This window comes from Ranitomeya imitator, chromosome 2 (genome assembly GCF_032444005.1).
Source record: "Ranitomeya imitator isolate aRanImi1 chromosome 2, aRanImi1.pri, whole genome shotgun sequence".
Classification (NCBI taxonomy): Eukaryota; Metazoa; Chordata; class Amphibia; order Anura; family Dendrobatidae; genus Ranitomeya; species Ranitomeya imitator.
This window is the reverse complement of record NC_091283.1, coordinates 789,503,602-789,525,693: the sequence shown is the minus strand read 5'-3', so window position 1 is coordinate 789,525,693 and position 22,092 is coordinate 789,503,602.

Genomic DNA, 22,092 nt, shown 5'->3' with positions numbered 1-22,092 from the left:
ACAGTAACCCCTTTTCTAGGGGTGCTACTTGACCCCCAGGTTTCCCAGGAAACGTGATAGAAGGCCCTGACCAGACGATCAGTGTTTACAGCTAGAGCAGGGACCCAGGATCACTCCTCCAGTCTGTAACCTCTCCAATGAATGAGGTACCAGAGGGAATTATGGACTTTCTGAGAACCAACAATCCTCAAACTACAAACTTTCATTTACAGAAACCAGCAGAGGAGGAGATGAAGGAAACAAAACCAAAGGAACAAACTCTTTTAGCAATGTTTTATGGAATACAATTGGAATGCGAAAAGACATAGGGAGTTTTAATCTTAAAGCCACTGGGTTAATTACCTCTAAAGTCTCATATGGACCAGTAATCTTACGACCCAGTTTCGCTGATTGCACTTTCAATTTAATAATTTTGGTACAAACCCATACTTTATCACCAACCTTGAATATGGGACCCCCTAAATGTTTCGTGTGATGGATCATACAGAGGGAGGGGTGTGTCGACATCACTCACCTCTGGGGAGGGGAGAGAATGACCCAGCAGGGAACAACTCTCTGGCGCCACCACTTACCCCAGGAAGGTCAATCTCTGCATTATGGGATAGCTCTCCGGCCATCATTCTTGTCCTGTTTTGAGTGCCTTCAACCAGTCTTTTCAGCCCTCGGTCACAGACACAGCGGCAACCCGAGCACCCACAAACCTACTGTACTTGCGCTCGGACTGTTTAGTGCTGAACTGATCTTAGGACACCAGCAGCAAAAGCTATTGCTGTTAGTCCTTAGTGTCTGGGAATAGGGATCCCACACACACTATTATCTCGATCCACCCGCTGCCACCAATCGGTGACGGATCATACAGGGGGAGGGGTGTGTTGACTTCCCTCTGGGGAGGGGAGAGAATGACCCAGCAGGGATCAGCTCTCGGGTACCACCACTTACCCCAGATCAGTCAGGGAACTGCACCGAGGGCAAATAGTTGCTGGAAAGGCTTCCCTTATAGGTACGAGTTATTGAGGAGCTCCCAGTGAGGGGGGATATATATCACCAGTCCATACTGGAGATATATATGTAAGCCTATTGGCCATCACTTACAGGGTTCCTCACTAACACAATGCGGTATGCTGCCACCAGTTCCTCATTAGATATAAGCCCCGTCTGACCATAGGCTTATATCAGGTCAGAAACCAACCCCGAGTAGCGTATAATAACCAAGTGTGTGGATGTGGGGATTTGTGAATCAAGAAAAAAGAGCAGCCCAAGATTAATTTCGTATTCAATTGCCGAAAGGTGCACTAGAAAGATACAGGTATATAATGTATATATAAGAACAATATACAATTATACAGTCAGGAGTGTAGTACAAGGGTAGGATACAGATAGATTACAATTACTGTGCTATGTAGCATGTGACCACAGGGAGGTGCTGATGAGTCACATGTCCAAATCTTTGTTACGTAATTCTCTGGCCACATCAACTAATGGGCCTCCTGCCAGTAGAATAACTGAGTCTAAAATGAGCAGCTGCCTATTATTGCCTAGGCTGCTCCCTCCCACATGCAGCACCAGCCCCAGGGCTGTGCAGCCTCTCTCCTCCCATATCTGAGAGTATGGTTTTCCAGCCAGAACCATGGATGCCCATAACTTTCCGCTGGAAGCTCTAAATGGGATGGAGGCAGCGCCACTGGGTTCTGCTGGATTTTATCTGTGTAGGGAGACCAAATATGGCTACTGTATTCAGTTTCTAGTAGCTATGCTTTTATAACTCAATAATGCAGAGTTCTAGAGGTGGCTGCATGGTATGGGCTTGTGGGGAAAGGAATGCAGATTCTGACTAGGTGCTCAGCTAGGTTCAGAGATATTGCATTCTTTTATTATAGGCCATTTTCTAGATTCAATATCTCAGAGCCTTGTGCTGTTGAGCCTGGAATATGCGATGCCAATATGTCTGCTTGTCAGCCTGAGTTCAACAAAGGAAGCCAGTTGGCTGGTAACTGCACAATAGTTCACACCCTGTGATAATTGCTGGACTTGGTTCTGGGGACACAGGGTCTATGCCTTTTGGCCCCCTGGAGAGAGTTTCAAAGGCCTTTTTACTTGAGCTAATGAAAATAAAACATTGGTCAGCCCTGTCCAATGAAGTGACTTTGCTGGATAATGAGGTCCCATTGTTTGATATGAATTTGACATCTCTTTTGGCCTCGGGGAATGCCAAAGGTGGGGGCTGAGTTTGGGATCAAGTATTCTGGTCCAAACTGTATCTGATAGAGAATTCCATCAGATATCAAAATGATATCAATTAGATATCATTATCCCATGTCTCACATTTCCTATCGGCCTTCCGTTGCTGGCGACGCTGAGCCACCCCAATATTCTTCTGAACTTCCCTCCAGACATACCCAGGTTTCTGAATAGCAACCTCTACAGCCAGCGCCAGTTTTAGACATAGTGGGGCCCCGGCCAAAAGTTTAAAGTGGGGTCCCAAATTTTCACATATTGCACCATCACACAGAAACATTTCTGTTCTATTTACAAGTGCTAAGTTCAGACCGTTAAACGAGCGCGATCCACTATATTGAAGACGTTCGACGCTTGTTTCCTTTTTAGAGTAATTTATTATTAATGTCTGTTTCATTCTTCATGACCACAAAGGATCCCAATCTGCTCCAAGATATGGTCGTATGTAGTCAGAGAGTGACTGTGTACAACTGCGCACACACCAAGGGACATTGGTTTTGGGTCCTAGAATCACACCTTGGCCAGGTAGCACCCTTACACTGCCACCCACTAACATTTGCCTTGTGTATACAAAAAGAATGTATCTGTTTAGTTAGGTGTTTAAAACCCTGCTGTTCTGTTCGGTCTGGGGAGACCTATTTTGAACTTTGGTATTTTTTGGGGTGTTCAAGATGCGGTTCTGAAACTTGTGGTTGATTGACTTAAATGAGGATGGGTCGGTCGGCCACGGGTTTCAGAGCCGCATCTTGAATATTTTAAAGAATATTGAAGTTCAAAGTCGGTCATTTTTGACCAACAGAACAGCAGGGTTTTAAGTAAGATGAAACATAACACATTTAGACAGATTCCTGGGAATACAAAACAATTTCCATGGTTTGCATGGAAAGCCGATTCATTGTCCAAGATATTCTGCAAATTATTCATCAAGCTGTATTATGCATATAATTAAAAATAAACTGTGTTTTCTCTCTCTAATTTCACACATACCTACAAAAATGTTTATTCCCAGTAGCTATAAAACCTAGAAGGTAATTTAATTCTACTCACTTTTTGAGGGATACATGATGAATTTATTCACAGGATGAAGAAAAATGATTCTAAATGATTATTGATGGGATAATCAAGATATTACTCTGAACTTTTTGTCCATTAGGGTGAAAGGCACTTGTCTCCAATAATAGAACAGTCATAAGCTAATGGCAGAGGTAATCAGACCCTAATGAAGAAAGGGAGAAATAAGCGTTTTTTTTTTATATTTTCAGCGCTTATAATTGACGGTCAGCGCAGCCTGTAATTAGATCCATACCACTGTTCTACATATTTTCAAAAGTTGTTAGGTTCACTTATGAAATGAGCCATTTTTTAATGACTTTGACCTCGAGAATTCAAATCTGACAATGAACATTTTTAGTTGGTTCTTGTTTCTATGATATCAAAGAGTTTTCCTTTTACTGCTACATATAATTAATGCACACAACTTTCAGTGAATTGAAACATTATTATTTTTGCAAATATAAAGATGCAGAATATTTTGTTATGCCAATTTTCTCATATTTAATTAGAAGAAACTTAGCAACAATTCACATAACTAAAACATGTCTAAACATTATTGCAAATTATAAACAGTTTAAGAAATTACACTACAAAATTTGGTCCTCATTCACAGACAACTCTGTTTTGCTTGTCTCTTGCACTCCTGAATCAGATCATCTCTTGCAATTGTCCAACAGTAATCTATCAATCACTTGCAAAAAGGAGGAATGCAGCAGCACTCTGTAGAGACCAATACACACGTGAACACAGAATCTGTCAGAATTGCTAAGTAAACTGTAATAAAAAGTAAAAAAATTAAAAAAGAAAAAAATTAGTTACCAAAATGAAGGTTCTTAGCCCATAAATTGGCCATTTCATGTGAGCCCATCAACCGCGACAAGGTGACACTTCTCTGATGGGTCTTACCATCTAATAAATGCCTCTCTTGTGCATTCCTCCTTTTTGTAACTTATGTATTCATTGCAGTAGGCACCTGTTCATACTATATGTAGATGCAGGTCAGATTTTTGCTCTATGCAGTTATCCATTGGAGGTTGTTACCTCCTTCTTTCTGACTCTGCACCCCACCCATCATCCCAAGGGTTTTTATAACCAACTCTGGATATTACTAGCTTACTTCAATGTGCAAGTTTGTAACCCAGGAGAGGCGTGTTGCCCATTCCCACTGTAGACTTTTATAGTACAAGAGAGGCATTTATTAGATGATAGGACCCATCAGAGAAGTGTCACCTTGTCACGGTGATGGGCTCACATGAATTGGTCAACTTATGTGCTAAGAACTTTCATTTTTGTATTTTTTTTTTTAATTTTTACTTTTTATTACAGTTTACTCAGCAATTATGACAGATTTTGTGTTCGCATGTGTATTGGTCTCTACAGAGTGCTGCTGCGTTCCTCCTTTTTGCAAGTTATGTATTCATTGCAGTAGGTACCTGTTCATACTATATGGAGATTCAGGTCAGGTTTTTCTTCTATGCAGTAATCTATCAACCAATAGATTGCAAATTATCCCTTTCTGCCACCTCTTTTGTTGACATTTGGTATAACAGATTCTTAAAGGTTTATTTGTAGTATCAGTAGGGATATAAGGGACAGCCATCGAGAGAGGGAGCACCATTTTGCGCAGGTTCATAGGGTGCCAACCCACACTGACAGGTAGGGCACATCTCAGGTTAATCTGCCCCTCCCCAATTCTTGAAGCCATTTTTTTTCATTCCTGCTATTACACCCTAAGCATATATGCACTTTATAAACAATTTAGTGCAATATTAACATCCGGGCTAACAGTAATACAAGAATTCCTGTTATTGTATTACATCAAATCTTTGGCCCACTGACCAGAGATTATACCATATCTACACATCATCTTGTCTTTCATTTCCCTCTGATCCCAATAGGGCTACACAGGGTTAGAAGGGACAGCCATCGACGGGCGGGGGTGCCAATGCGCAGGTTTTAGTGTGCCAACCTCCGAAGCAAGGCAGGAAAAGTACAGTAACTTTACAGGATCAGTCACACTCCTGGTTTCTAATTTTTAAGGGTACTTTTGTTCCTTTTTGCATTTGTTGTTTACAGTGGGTACGGAAAGTATTCAGACCCCTTTATATTTGTCACTTTTTGTTTCATTGCAGCCATTTGGTAAATTCAAAAAAGTTCATTTTTTTCACATTAATGTACACTCTGCACCCCATCTTGACAAAAAAAAAACAGAAATGTAGAAATTTTTGCAAATTTAATAAAAAAGAAAAACTGAAATATCACATGGTCATAAGTAGGGATGGGCGAACCCAAACTGTAAAGTTCAGGGCTGTACGGAATCAATGGATAGTTACAAAGAAAAGCATATTTTAAGCTATAGATATGGTATGCTGAAAACAAATCCTAAAGTGAGATGTGATTGTGACGAGAACTCCGCTCTTACTAGGGTTTAATTTTTATGGCCTTGTAGGTCAAAAATAATAATTTTGTTATTTTACAAATGAGTACGGCCATACTAAAGTTAAATAGCTTTTCTTAATATATTTTACTGCTTTTTATTTTGCTTATTACTATTTATCTGTCAATGGATCTGTGTAAGAGCCATTTTTTTTAAATAATTGAATCTATTTGTAGATTGTGAGCCCTCGCGGGCAGGGTCCTCTCTCATCCTGTACCAGTCATGACTTCTATTGTGTAAGATTATTGTACTCGTTTTTATTATGTATACGCCTTTTAACATGTAAAGCATCATGGAATAAATGGCGCTATAATAATAAATAATAATAATATTTTGTGTTACCATATTTTTGCATCCCCATAAGGGACCAAAACTCAATTTTGCTTGATCACTTCTCCAATTCATTGTCTATTGTAAAATTAATGTTCCCTTTTAAAGCCCAACCACAGGCATAACAACACCTTGAGGACATCAGGATTTCAATGTGTGGGTATGGGCAATGGGTGACAGATGAGCTTTTCCGCCATCTCTATTTTTCACTTAAGTCAAGTGCATGTAATTTGGGCTAAAAATCTCTTTTTGCAATTAGATTTGAATTAAACTTTACACAGTTTGGCTTTTTAATCTGGGTTCACATCAGCCTATATAAAAATTGGTCCGATTTTCACCAGAAAAGTGGGATGATTTTTTTCACTAGTGATTCATGTGCTGTCCATGTGCAATCCATTTCTTTATTCAGCAGCTATTAATCTTTTACTGGACCATTTATAGTTTCTCATTTTACATAATTGTAATGTAGCCATAAAATGTGGATGCTGTTCTGATGGGCCGTATGGCATCCAATTTTTGCTCACACGCTTCCGATTTCAGAGGGAAATCACAACATGCTGTGATTTATTTTACTCAACTTAAGTATTTATATCCGTAGATTTATTAGAGGTAGCACTAGAAACGTTTCAGTCCAACCGGACTTTCATCAGTCACATGCTGTGCCAACTAGTGTGTGGCAACAGGTCATATATTTGGACGCCGATAATGCGTGGTGCAGGTAGAAATCGCCTGATACAGGAGTAGGGTAGTAGATGAGAGGAATATGCATAGACTCTTAGGCGTGTATGTAAGGCTTGAGGTAGTGACCTCTGATTGCCAATAGTGGGACAGGGGCTGTAGGGAAGCCGCTTTGCTGTATGGGAGATCCTCTCAGACACTGAGTCCACCGCTCGTTTGAAACTTTCTTTCGTCGCTGGATCTCCCGCTGACATCGCTGAATCGGCGTGTGTGACGCCGATTCAGCGATGTCTTCACTGGTAACCAGGGTAAACATCGGGTTACTAAGCGCAGGGCCGCGCTTAGTAACCCGATGTTTACCCTGGTTACCAGCGTAAACGTTAAAAAAACAAACACTACATACTTACCTTCAGCTGTCTGTCCCCGGCGCTGTGCTTCTCTGCACTCCTCCTGCATCCTGTGTCAGCGCCGGCCAGCCAGAAAGCACAGCGGTGACGTCACCGCTCTGCTTTCCGGCTGACCGGCGCTGACAGTGCAGAGGAAAGCAGAGCGCCGGAGGACAGACAGCTGAAGGTAAGTCTGTAATGTTTGGTTTTTTAACGTTTACGCTGGTAACCAGGGTAAACATCGGGTTACTAAGCGCGGCCCTGCGCTTAGTAACCCGATGTTTACCCTTGTTACCGGGGACCTCGGGATCGTTGATCGCTGGAGAGCTGTCTGTGTGACAGCTCTCCAGCGACCAAACAGCGACGCTGCAGCGATCGACATCGTTGTCGTATCGCTGCAGCGTCGTTTCAGTGTGATGGTATCCTTAGCTTTCCTCCTGGAAAAATTGTTTCTGAGCTTTCTCTTTTTTCTTGTGATAATTGCAAAACAGTTTTTCTAAGGGATCGCACAGATGTCAGTGTTGTATGTGTGAATTATATGCCTGTTTTTCATGGATAGAACTTGTCTTCGGGGCAACTCACATATCCAATTTTTTTGTCAAGCTGAGTGGTCCACACAAACGCACGGAAACTTGTCAGATATTGATCCGCATACTGGATCAAAATTGCTGATGCAAGTCTATGGATCTGAGAAAAAGTCAGAAAGCGCTCGAGCGTCATCTGTGCGTTTTCAATACACTATTTTATAGAAGAAGCTGGGGAAACTTTTTTTTTCTCCCATTCGAGAAAAAATGATGAAACTTTGGCCAAGCAGTGATGAAATAAAATCACTGATGAAATTTGGAGCATTTTTCTCGAAAGTTGAGTGCGCCCTAACTTAATAATATCTCAGTGAGTTATTGAGCACTTTTGATACTGAGAAGTGTTTGCATCTTTTCACCATGAATGGAAAGTGTAAAAGTCTTTTTTTCACTAAGAGACATTCAAAGTAAAACATGAATAAATAAATTTGTTTGGCGATTAATACAGTTCTTAGTATTATTAGTTTTTATTTCAACACAGACCTTATTAAGATGCATCAACTTTTTAAAAACAAGTAATGAGTATCGTCAAACTTTACAGGTAACACTCGGTTATTTAGTAAACAGAACAAACAAACAACATGACAGATAATTTCTGCTGAAAAGTACGTAAGAAAAAGAGATTTGGAACTAGAAGGCAAGCCATGCTTCACAATTACCAAATCTCATGTGAGTTGGACAGCACGTGGATGGCAAGCGAGCGACATTGAGCGTCTTCAGCAGTGTCATTGTAAGACAACAATAAATATCCCCGGGAGCCTTATCCCACACTCTACAACTGGCCCGTGTAGAGCTTTATGCTAGTATTTACAAAGCAGTATTCCCTTCCCTGGTGAAATAATGAGGAAAAATGACATCATACCCACGTGCTTCATAATAGCTTACACAATATGACACAAGCACACTTGCTGTTTTGCTGACATACTAACGTAAAACTGATATTCATCCATTGCGTATTTACATGACCATCAAACTAATCCGGATCACCCACTCACACATACACTATGTCCATCCTTGCATAGAGGAATGAACAGGGTAAAGGCAGGAACAACCTGACACTGCTATCACACAGGTTACAAGAAGTAGCCATTTGACATCTTAATAGAAGTGACAATGCCCAATAGAACGTGAAAAGGATGCACTGTAAAACAAAGTAATTATATATTAGATCTGCAGCTTGTGCCAGAAATATGTCTTAGGCCTCTTTTCCACTTGTGAGAAAAAAAGCGGTCCGATTTACGGACCGAAAAAACGGATGTAACGTATGCGATTGACATGCGAGTGTCATGCAAGTGTCATGCGATTTTTTTATCGCAACATCCATATGACATCCGTATTGCTGTCCGATTTTAACGCACCGATGTCCTTTGAAAAGCCGGTAATTCAGCGCAATGTACAGTAAAATCACACTGACAGGTTAGATTAGAGTAGATATATACACATAGAATAGGTACAGTCATGGCCAAAATTATTGACAACCCTGCAATTCTGTCAGATAATACTCATTTTCTTCCTGAAAATGATTGCAAACACAAATTCTTTGGTATTATTATCTTCATTTAATTTGTCTTAAATGAAAAAACACAAAAAGAATTGTCCTAAAGCCAAATTGGATATAATTCCACACCAAAAATAAAAAGGGGGTGAATACAAGTATTGGCACTGTTCGAAAAATCATGTGATGCTTCCCTAATTTGTGTAATTAACAGCACCTGTAACTTACCTGTGGCACCTAACAGGTGTTGGCAATAACTAAATCACACTTGCAGCCAGTTGACATGGATTAAAGTTGACTCAACCTCTGTCCTGTGTCCTTGTGTGTACCACATTGAGCATGGAGAAAAGAAAGAAGACCAAAGAACTGTCTGAGGACTTGAGAAACCAAATTGTGAGGAAGCATGAGCAATCTCAAGGCTACAAGTCCATCTCCAAAGACCTGAATGTTCCTGTGTCTACCATGCGCAGTGTCATCAAGAAGTTTAAAGCCCATGGTACTGTGGCTACCCTTCCTAGATGTGGACGGAAAAGAAAAATTCACAAGAGATTTCAACGCAAGATTGTGTGGATGTTGGATAAATAACCTCGACTAACATCCAAACAAGTTCAAGCTGTCCTGCAGTCCGAGGGTACAACAGTGTCAACCCGTACTATCCATCGGCGTCTGAATGAAAAGGAACTGCATGGTAGAAGACCCAGGAAGACCCCACTTCTTACCCCGAGACATAAAAAAGCCAGGCTGGAGTTTGCCAAAATTTACCTGAAAAAGCCTAAAACGTTTTGGAAGAATGTTCTCTGGTCAGATGAGACAAAAGTAGAGCTTTTTGGGCAAAGGCATCAACATAGAGTTTACAGGAGAAAAAAAGAGGCATTCAAAGAAAAGAACACGGTCCCTACAGTCAAACATGGCGGAGTTTCCCTGATGTTTTGGGGTTGCTTTGCTGCCTCTGGCATTGGACTGCTTGACCGTGTGCAAGGCATTATGAAGTCTGAAGACTACCAACAAATTTTGCAGCATAATGTAGGGCCCAGTGTGAGAAAGCTGGGTCTCCCTCAGAGGTCATGGGTCTTCCAGCAGGACAATGACCCAAAACACACTTAAAAAAGCACTAGAAAATGGTTTGAGAGAAAGCACTGGAGACTTCTAAGGTGGCCAGCAATGAGTCCAGACCTGAAATCCCATAGAACACCTGTGGAGAGATCTAAAAATGGCAGTTTGGAGAAGGCACCCTTCAAATATCAGGGACCTGGAGCAGTTTGCCAAAGAAGAATGGTCTAAAATGCCAGCAGAGCATTGTAAGAAACTCATTGATGGTTACCGGAAGCGGTTGGTCGCAGATATTTTGGCTAAAGGTTGTGCAACCAAATATTAGGCTGAGGGTGCCCATACTTTTGTCTTGCCCATTTTTGGAGTTTTGTGTGAAATAATCAATGTTTTGCTTTTTGCTTCATTCTCTTTTGTGTTTTTTCATTTAAGACAAATTAAATGAAGATAATAATACCAAATAATTTGTGTTTGCAATTATTTTCATGAAGAAAATAACCAACCAGCTTGGAGTGAAGAAATCAACAGTGGGAGCAATAATTAGAAAATGGAGACATACAAGACCACTGATAATCTCCCTCGATCTGGGGCTCCACGCAAAATCCCACCCCGTTGGGTCAGAATGATCACAAGAACGGTGAGCAAAAATCCCAGAACCATGCGGGGGGACCTAGTGAATGAACTGCAGAGAGCTGGGACCAATGTAACAAGGCCTACCATAAGTAACACACTACGCCACCATGGACTCAGATCCTGCAGTGCCAGACATGTCCCACTGCTTAAGCCAGTACATGTCCGGGCCCATCTGAAGTTTGCTAGAGAGCATTTGGATGATCCAGAGGAGTTTTGGGAGAATGTCCTATGGTCTGATGAAACCAAACTGGAACTGTTTGGTAGAAACACAACTTGTCGTGTTTGGAGGAAAAAGAATACTGAGTTGCATCCATCAAACACCATACGTACTGTAAAGCATGGTGGTGGAAACATCATGCTTTGGGGCCGTTTCTCTGCAAAGGGGCCAGGACGACTGATCCGGGTACATGAAAGAATGAATGGGACCATGTATCGTGAGATTTTGAGTGCAAACCTCCTTCCATCAGCAAGGGCATTGAAGATGAAACGTGGGTGGGTCTTTCAACATGACAATGATCCAAAGCACACCGCGAGGGCAACGAAGGAGTGGCTTCGTAAGAAGCATTTCAAGGTCCTGGAGTGGCCTAGCCAGTCTCCAGATCTCAACCCTATAGAAAACCTTTGGAGGGAGTTGAAAGTCCGTGTTGCCAAGCGAAAAGCCAAAAACATCACTGCTCTAGAGGAGATCTGCATGGAGGAATGGGCCAACATACCAACAACAGTGTGTGGCAACCTTGTGAAGACTTACCGAAAACGTTTGACCTCTGTCATTGCCAACAAAGGATATATTACAAAATATTGAGATGAAATTTTGTTTCTGACCAAATACTTATTTTCCACCATAATATGCAAATAAATTGTTAAAAAAACAGACAATGTGATTTTCTGGATTTTTTTTTCTCAGTTTGTCTCCCATAGTTGAGGTCTACCTATGATGTAAATTACAGACGCCTCTCATCTTTTTAAGTGGTGGAACTTGCACTATTGCTGACTGACTAAATACTTTTTTGCCCCACGTCAGGGAGACACCTATATATATATATATATATATATATATTTATATTTAATGCAGTGCTAGATAGCTTAAAAGCCGGTAATTCAATTGCCGGCTTTTGCTCTCTCCTTCACAAACCCGACATGATATGAGACATGGTTTACATACAGTAAACCATCTCATATCCCTTTTTTTTGCATATTTCACACTACTAATGTTAGTAGTGTGTATGTGCAAAATTTGGGCGCTCTAGCTATTATATTTAAGGGTTAAATCGCGGAAAAAATTGGCGTGGGCTCCCGCACAATTTTCTCCGCCAGAATGGTAAAGCCAGTGACTGAGGGCAGATATTAATAGCCTGGAGAGGGTCCACGGTTATTGCCCCCCGCCCTGGCTAAAAACATCTGCCCCCAGCCACCCCAGAAAAGGCACATCTGGAAGATGCGCCTATTCTGGCACTTGGCCACTCTCTTCCCATTCCGGTGTAGCTGTGGGATATGGGGTAATGAAGGGTTAATGTCACCTTGCTATTATAAGGTGACATTAAGCCAGATTAATAATGGAGACTGGAGAGGCGTCAATTCTGACACCTATCCATTATTAATCCAATTGTATGAAATGGTTAAAAAACACACACACACACACATTATTACAAAGTATTTTAATGAAATAAAGACACAGGTTGTTGTAATATTTTATTAGACTCTTAATCCACCTGAAGACCCTCGCTTTGTAAAAAAGGTAAAATAAAAAAACAACGATATCCCATACCTTCCGATGATCTGTCACGTCCCACGATGTAAATCCATCTGAAGGGGTTAACTAATTTTACACCCAGGAGCTCTGCTAATGCAGCTGTGCTCGTGGCTGTAAAACCCCGGGGAATCAATGGAATGTAGGTCAATGACCTGTAGTTACCTTCAGTTGCGGTGATGCGCCATCTGCTGGATGTCCTCATATGAACTCGAGCCTGAGAACTTTTCAGAATATTTTTCCATTCTTGAGATCATATGAGGACATCCAGCAGAGGGCGCCTCTCCGCAACTGAAGGTAACTAAGGTCATGTAATTGACCTACATTCCATTCATTCCCCGGGGTTTTACAGCCACGAGCACAGCTGCATTAGCAGAGCTCCTGGGTGTAAAATTAGTTAACCCCTTCAGATGGATTTACATCGTGGGACGTGACAGATCATCGGAAGGTATGGGATATCCTTGTTTTTTTATTTTACCTTTTTTACAAAGCGAGGGTCTTCAGGTGGATTAAGAGTCTAATAAAATATTACAACAACCTGTGTCTTTATTTCATTAAAATACTTTGTAATAATGTGTGTGTGTGTGTTTTAACCATTTCATACAATTGGATTAATAATGGATAGGTGTCATAATTGACGCCTCTCCATTATTAATCTGGCTTAATGTCACCTTACAATAGCAAGGTGACATTAACCCTTCATTACCCCATATCCCACAGCTACACGGGAATGGGAAGAGAGTGGCCAAGTGCCACAATAGGCGCATCTTCCAGATGTGCCTTTTCTGGGGTGGCTGGGGGCAGATGTTTTTAGCCAGGGGGGGGGGCAATAGCCGTGGACCCTCTCCAGGCTATTAATATCTGCCCTCAGTCACTGGCTTTACCATTCTGGCGGAGAAAATTGCGCGGGAGCCCAAGCCAATTTTTTCTGTGATTTAACCCTTAAATATAATAGCTAGAGTGCCCAAATTTTGCACATACACACTACTAACATTAGTAGTGTGGAATATGCAAAAAAAAGGGATATGAGATGGTTTACTGTATGTAAACCATGTCTCATATCATGTCGGGTTTGTCAAGGAGAGCGCAAAAGCCGGCAATTGAATTACCGGCTTTTAAGCTATCTAGCGCTGCATTAAATACAAAATATATATATATATAGGTGTCTCCCTGACATATATATGTATATATACCTATTCTATGTGTATATATCTACTCTAATCTAACCTGTCAGTGTGATTTTACTGTACAATGCGCTGAATTGCCGGCTTCTCAAAGGACACCGGTGCGTAAAAATCGGACAGCACTCGCATGGTGCGAGTGCTGTGCGTTTTTTTTCTCGCACACATTGAATTGCATTGGTGAGTCTTGTCCGAGAATCGCAGCAATACGCAGCATGCTGCGATTTTTTTCTCAGTCCGATTTCGGCTGAGAAAAAAAATCGCAAATGGAATGTCACCTATTGAATAACATTGGTCCGAGTGCAATCCGATTTTTTATCGGATTGCAGTCGTCCGTTTTCCTCGCAAGAGGAAAAGAGGCCTTATAGGAAAATAAATATTTAATATAGTATATAAACACTATCTTGCATGCATTGAATTAAAAAGATATACAGTGGGTACGGAAAGTATTCAGACTCCTATACATTTTTCACTCTTTCGTTTCGTTGCAGCCATTTGGTAAATTCAAAAAAGTTCATTTTTTTTCTCATTAATGTATACTCTGCACCCAATTTTGACTGAAAAAAAACAAAAATATAGTAATTTTTGCAAATTTATTAAAAAAGAAAAACTGAAATATCACATGGTCATAAGTATTCAGACCCTTTGCTCAGTATTGAGTAGAAGCACCATTTTGAGCTAGTACACACTTGGATTTGGGGGATCCTCTGTCATTCTTCCTTGCAGATCCTCTTCAGTTCTGTCTGGTTGGATGGTGAACGTTGGTGGACAGCCATTTTCAGGTCTCGCCAGAGATGCTCAGTTGGGTTTAGGTCAGGGCTCTGGCTGGGCCAGTCAACAATGGTCACAGAGTTGTTCTGAAGCCACTCCTTTGTTATTTTAGCTGTGTGCTTAGGGTCATTGTCTTGTTGGAAGGTGAACCTTCAGTCAAGTCTGAGGTCCAGAGCACTCTGGAAGAGGCTTTCATCCAGGATATCTCTGTACTTGGCCGCATTCATGTGTCCTTCAATGACAACCGGTCGCCCTGTCACTGCAGCTGAAAAACACCACCATGTTTCAAAAAAGTTCATTTTTTTCACAATAATGTACACTCTGTGTTAGGGCTAGCGGAATGCACCAAATAATATAAAGGGAAATATAAGGTACGTTCTGTTATGAACAGGTAATTCAGAACCACAATGGACATAGAAGTACAGAGCACACAAAGTGACCTGACAATTACCAAAAACAAAGGACGAGCTCTGAGACGTGGGAACTCTGCTGACCGCAATCCCTAATCCTAACACACCACACTAGAGGTAGCCGTAGATTGCGCCTAACGCTCCCTATGCAACTCGGCACAGCCTGAGAAACTAACTAGCCCTGAAGATAGAAAAATAAGCCTACCTTGCCTCAGAGAAATTCCCCAAAGGAAAAGGCAGCCCCCCACATATAATGACTGTGAGTAAGATGAAAATACAAACACAGAGATGAAATAGATTTAGCAAAGTGAGGCCCGACTTACTGAATAGACTTTGCGGTCAACACAAAAACCTACAAACAACCACGCAGAGGGGCAAAAAGACCCTCCGCACCGACTAACGGTACGGAGGTGCTCCCTCTGCGTCTCAGAGCTTCCAGCAAGCAAGAAAAACCAATATAGCAAGCTGGACAGAAAAAATAGCAAACAAAAAATAACACAAGCAAAACTTAGCTAATGCAGGAAAGACAGGCCACAGGAACGATCCAGGAGGAAGCAAGACCAATACTAGAACATTGACTGGAGGCCAGGATCAAAGCACCAGGTGGAGTTAAATAGAGCAGCACCTAACGACTTAACCTCATCACCTGAGGAAGGAAACTCAGAAGCCGCAGTACCACTCTCATCCACCAAAGGAAGCTCATAGACAGAACCAGCCGAAGTACCACTCCCGACCACAGGAGGGAGCTTGGCCACAGAATTCACAACAGTACCCCCCCCTTGAGGAGGGGTCACCGAACCCTCACCAGAGCCCCCAGGCCGACCAGGATGAGCCACATGAAAGGCACGAACCAGATCGGCAGCATGGACATCAGAGGCAAAGACCCAGGAATTATCCTCCTGACCATAACCCTTCCACTTAACCAGATACTGGAGTTTCCGTCTCGAAACACGAGAATCCAAAATCTTCTCCACTATATACTCCAATTCCCCTTCAACCAAAACCGGAGCAGGAGGATCAATAGATGGAACCACAGGTGCCACGTATCTCCGCAACAATGACCTATGGAACACGTTATGGATGGAAAAAGAAGCTGGAAGAGTCAAACGAAAAGACACAGGATTAAGAACCTCAGAAATCCTATATGGACCAATGAAACGAGGCTTAAATTTAGGAGAGGAAACCTTCATAGGAATATAACGAGATGACAACCAAACCAAATCCCCAACACGAAGTCGGGGACCCACACAGCGCCTGCGGTTAGCAAAACGTTGAGCCTTCTCCTGGGACAAAGTCAGATTGTCCACTACATGAGTCCAAATCTGCTGCAACCTATCCACCACAGTATCCACACCAGGACAGTCCGAAGACTCAACCTGCCCTGAAGAGAAACGATGGTGGAACCAAGAATTGCAGAAAAACGGCAAAACCAAAGTAGCCGAGCTGGCCCGATTATTAAGGGCGAACTCAGCCAAAGGCAAAAAGGACACCCAATCATCCTGATCAGCAGAAACAAAACATCTCAGATATGTTTCCAAGGTCTGATTGGTTCGTTCAGTCTGGCCATTTGTCTGAGGATGGAAAGCCGAGGAAAAAGACAAATCAATGCCCATCCTAGCACAAAAGGCTCGCCAAAACCTCGAAACAAACTGGGAAACTCTGTCAGAAACGATGTTCTCTGGAATGCCATGTAAACGAACCACATGCTGGAAAAACAACGGCACCAAATCAGAGGAGGAAGGCAATTTAGACAAGGGCACCAAATGGACCATCTTAGAGAAGCGATCACAAACCACCCAAATGACCGACATTCTTTGAGAGACGGGGAGATCAGAAATAAAATCCATAGAGATATGTGTCGAAGGCCTCTTCGGGACCGGCAAGGGCAAAAGCAACCCACTGGCACGAGAACAGCGGGGCTTAGCCCGAGCACAAATCCCACAGGACTGCACAAAAGAATGCACATCCCGCGACAGAGACGGCCACCAAAAGGATCTAGCCACCAAATCTCTGGTACCAAAGATTCCAGGATGACCAGCCAACACCGAACAATGAACCTCAGAGATAACTTTATTCGTCCACCTATCAGGGACAAACAGTTTCTCCGCTGGGCAACGGTCAGGTTTATTAGCCTGAAATTTTTGCAGCACCCGCCGCAAATCAGGGGAGATGGCAGACAAAATTACCCCCTCTTTGAGAATACCCGCCGGCTCAGGCAAACCCGGAGAATCGGGCACAAAACTCCTAGACAGGGCATCCGGCTTCACATTTTTAGAGCCCGGAAGGTACGAAACCACAAAGTCAAAACGGGAGAAAAACAGCGACCAACGAGCCTGTCTAGGATTCAACCGTTTGGCAGACTCGAGATAAGTCAAGTTTTTGTGATCAGTCAAGACCACCACGCGATGCTTAGCTCCTTCAAGCCAATGACGCCACTCCTCGAATGCCCACTTCATGGCTAGCAACTCTCGATTGCCAACATCATAATTTCGCTCAGCAGGCGAAAATTTCCTGGAAAAGAAGGCGCATGGTTTCATCACCGAGCAATCAGAACTTCTCTGCGACAAAACAGCCCCTGCTCCAATTTCGGAAGCATCAACCTCGACCTGGAACGGAAGCGAAACATCTGGTTGGCACAACACAGGGGCAGAAGAAAAACGATGCTTCAACTCCTGAAAAGCTTCCACAGCAGCAGAAGACCAATTGACCACATCAGCACCCTTCTTGGTTAAATCAGTCAACGGTTTAGCAATGCTAGAAAAATTAGCGATGAAGCGACGATAAAAATTAGCAAAGCCCAGGAATTTCTGCAGACTCTTCAGAGATGTTGGCTGAGTCAAATCATAAATGGCCTGAGCTTTAACAGGGTCCATCTCGATAGTAGAAGGAGAAAAAATGAACCCCAAAAATGAAATCTTCTGAACACCAAAGAGACACTTTGACCCCTTCACAAACAAAGAATTAGCACGCAGGACCTGGAACACCATTCTGACCTGCTTCACATGAGACTCCCAATCATCCGAGAAGACCAAAATATCATCCAAGTATACAATCAGGAATTTATCCAGGTACTCTCGGAAGATGTCATGCATAAAGGACTGAAACACTGATGGAGCATTAGAAAGTCCGAATGGCATAACCAGGTACTCAAAATGGCCTTCGGGCGTATTAAATGCTGTTTTCCATTCATCGCCCTGTTTAATACGCACAAGATTATACGCACCACGAAGATCTATCTTGGTGAACCAACTAGCCCCCTTAATCCGAGCAAACAAATCAGACAGCAGCGGCAAGGGGTACTGAAATTTGACCGTAATTTTATTTAGAAGGCGGTAATCAATACAAGGTCTCAGCGACCCATCCTTCTTGGCCACAAAAAAGAACCCCGCTCCCAATGGCGACGATGACGGGCGAATATGACCCTTCTCCAAAGACTCCTTCACGTAACTCCGCATAGCGGCGTGCTCAGGTACAGATAAATTAAACAGTCGACCCTTAGGAAACTTACTACCAGGAATCAAATCGATAGCACAATCACAATCCCTATGCGGAGGTAGGGCATTGGACTTGGGCTCATCGAATACATCCCGGTAATCAGACAAGAACTCTGGGACCTCAGAAGGGGTGGATGATGAGATAGACAGAAATGGAACATCACCATGTACCCCCTGACAACCCCAGCTGGACACAGACATTGATTTCCAATCTAATACTGGGTTATGGACTTGTAGCCATGGCAACCCCAACACGACCACATCATGCAGATTATGCAACACCAGAAAGCGAATATCCTCCTGGTGCGCAGGAGCCATGCACATGGTCAGCTGGGTCCAATACTGAGGCTTATTCTTGGCCAAAGGCGTAGCATCAATTCCTCTCAATGGAATAGGACACTGCAAGGGCTCCAGGACAAACCCACAGCGCCTAGCATACTCCAAGTCCATCAAATTCAGGGCAGCGCCTCAATCCACAAATGCCATGACAGAATAGGAAGACAAAGAGCAGATCAAAGTAACGGACAAAAGAAATTTCGACTGAACCGTACCAATGGTGGCAGACCTAGCGAACCGCTTAGTGCGCTTAGGACAATCGGAGATAGCATGAGTGGAATCACCACAGTAGAAACACAGCCCATTCTGACGTCTGTGTTCTTGCCTTTCAGCTCTGGTCAAAGTCCTATCGCACTGCATAGGCTCAGGTTCATGCTCAGATAATACCGCCAAATGGTGCACAGATTTACGCTCGCGCAAGCGTCGACCGATCTGAATGGCCAAAGACATAGACTCATTCAGACCAGCAGGCATAGGAAATCCCACCATGACATCCTTAAGGGCTTCAGAGAGACCCTTTCTGAAAATAGCTGCCAGCACACATTCATTCCATTGAGTGAGCACGGACCACTTTCTAAACTTCTGACAATAAATCTCTATCTCATCCTGACCCTGACACAGAGCCAGCAAATTTTTCTCTGCCTGATCCACTGAATTGGGTTCGTCGTACAGCAATCCGAGCGCCAGAAAAAACGCATCAATATTACATAATGCAGGATCTCCTGGCGCAAGGGAAAATGCCCAGTCTTGAGGGTCGCCACGTAATAAAGAAATAATGATCTTAACTTGTTGAACTGGGTCACCAGAGGAACGGGGTTTCAGAGCCAGAAATAGTTTACAATTATTTTTTAAATTCAAAAACTTTGCTCTATCGCCAGAAAATAACTCAGGAATAGGAATCTTAGGTTCTAACATAGGATTCTGAACCACTAAATCTTGAATATTCTGTACATTTATAGCGAGATTATCCATCAAAGAGAACAGACGTTGAATGTCCATGTCCACACCTGTGTTCTGAACCACACTGATGTAAAGGGGAAAAAAAAGACAGAACACAGTGCAAAGAAAAAAAAATGGTCTCAGAACTTCTCTTTTCCCTCTATTGAGAAGCATTAGTACTTTGGGCCTCCAGTACTGTTATGAACAGGTAATTCAGAACCACAATGGACATAGAAGTACAGAGCACACAAAGTGACCTGACAATTACCAAAAACAAAGGACGAGCTCTGAGACGTGGGAACTCTGCTGACCGCAATCCCTAATCCTAACACACCACACTAGAGGTAGCCGTGGATTGCGCCTAACGCTCCCTATGCAACTCGGCACAGCCTGAGAAACTAACTAGCCCTGAAGATAGAAAAATAAGCCTACCTTGCCTCAGAGAAATTCCCCAAAGGAAAAGGCAGCCTCCCACATATAATGACTGTGAGTAAGATGAAAATACAAACACAGAGATGAAATAGATTTAGCAAAGTGAGGCCCGACTTACTGAATAGACCGAGGATAGGAAAGATAGCTTTGCGGTCAACACAAAAACCTACAAACAACCACGCAGAGGGGCAAAAAGATCCTCCGCACCGACTAACGGTACGGAGGTGCTCCCTCTGCGTCTCAGAGCTTCCAGCAAGCAAGAAAAACCAATATAGCAAGCTGGACAGAAAAAGTAGCAAATAAAAAATTACACAAGCAAAACTTAGCTAATGCAGGAAAGACAGGCCACAGGAACGATCCAGGAGGAAGCAAGACCAATACTAGAACATTGACTGGAGGCCAGGATCAAAGCACCAGGTGGAGTTAAATAGAGCAGCACCTAACGACTTAACCTCATCACCTGAGGAAGGAAACTCAGAAGCCGCAGTACCACTCTCATCCACCAAAGGAAGCTCATAGACAGAACCAGCCGAAGTACCACTCCCGACCACAGGAGGGAGCTTGGCCACAGAATTCACAACAACGTTCGCAGCCCGCGGTCCACCGTGCAGAGATGGAACCTGCTTCTGAGTAATGGTGGATGAACACTTGCTCACATGTGGGTTAGACCTCACCCAGTGTCAATGGAAGTGAACTCTGTTGCTTCACAGAGTAACTTAAATGAATGCTGTGCCCTGTTAATAGTCACAGGGTACAGCTGGTGGATGCTGGTGGGATCCCTATGATTCACCCCCTCTAAGCTGGTGATTGGAGTCGCTCTGACCCTCGGTGGCTTTTGAGCCCGTATCTGAGGACGCCCTGAGTCAGATGAGGAGTCCAAGTGGGAGTTCCCATCCTACACTGACCGGTTGTCAGGTCTAAGTAAAGATTTACTGCACAGAGTGTGTACAGCGCCGCTCTGGCGAACCCCACTAAGCACCCTAACTAGGGCTAGGAAAGCGCACTGGTTGCGCATGGCGCTGCACTGGCTGTGGTTGCTAATTGATGCAGTAATTCGTGTCTAGTGCTGGATGGCACAATCTGGCACTAGGTAGCTCAATCACCCAATTACTTTCAACAACACTAGGGATTGGAATTATTAAGGAGCTTTCACAAGTTTCAGTCACACATCCACACACACAAGATTTCAGTTCTATACTAGTGCATGGCTGAGTGGCCATGCGAGCCTTTTATAGATGTAGCCTTCCTGGACCTTCTTAGTGGTCCAATCGGAGCCGCTACAGGATGTGAGCATGTGACCTCCGACCTCCAATGAGAGGTTGTCCCACGGGCATGCTCAGTAGATGAAAAGCTAGTCCCTGGAATGTCTGCTCGCTGCTGATCAATGCTGGTTACAAAGGCTGAACCTGGGGTGGCAGCTGTAACCAGCCGCACAGTATCAGCTTGAGCCAGACGCTGGGACCGACGTCTCTGCTGAGCAGACTCCACTGCGGCTGGGGAAGAATGGGAGACCGCAGAGGACATGTTCGAGATTCCCCCTGTGCAGCGGCGGGAACTCGACACCTAACATTACCCTCCCTCCTTAGGCCTCGCTACGCTCAAAGGCAGCAATGAGCTGAGGAGCCCGAATGTGCTCAATAGACTCCCAGGTCCTGCCCTCTGGGCCATGACACTTCCAATCCTCCAGATAATACTTTTTTCCACATACCACCTTACACCCAACAATAGCATTCACCTGGTAATCGTCCGTTGACGAGTCCGATGTCCCGACAGATGACTCGGAAAACCGATAGACCACAGGGTTGACTTGTTTCAGGACCTTGAAGGGACCAATGTAGCTAGGCGCAAACTTAGTGGACTCAACTTGCAGCCTGATGTTACGGGCGGAGAGCCACATTAAGTTTCCA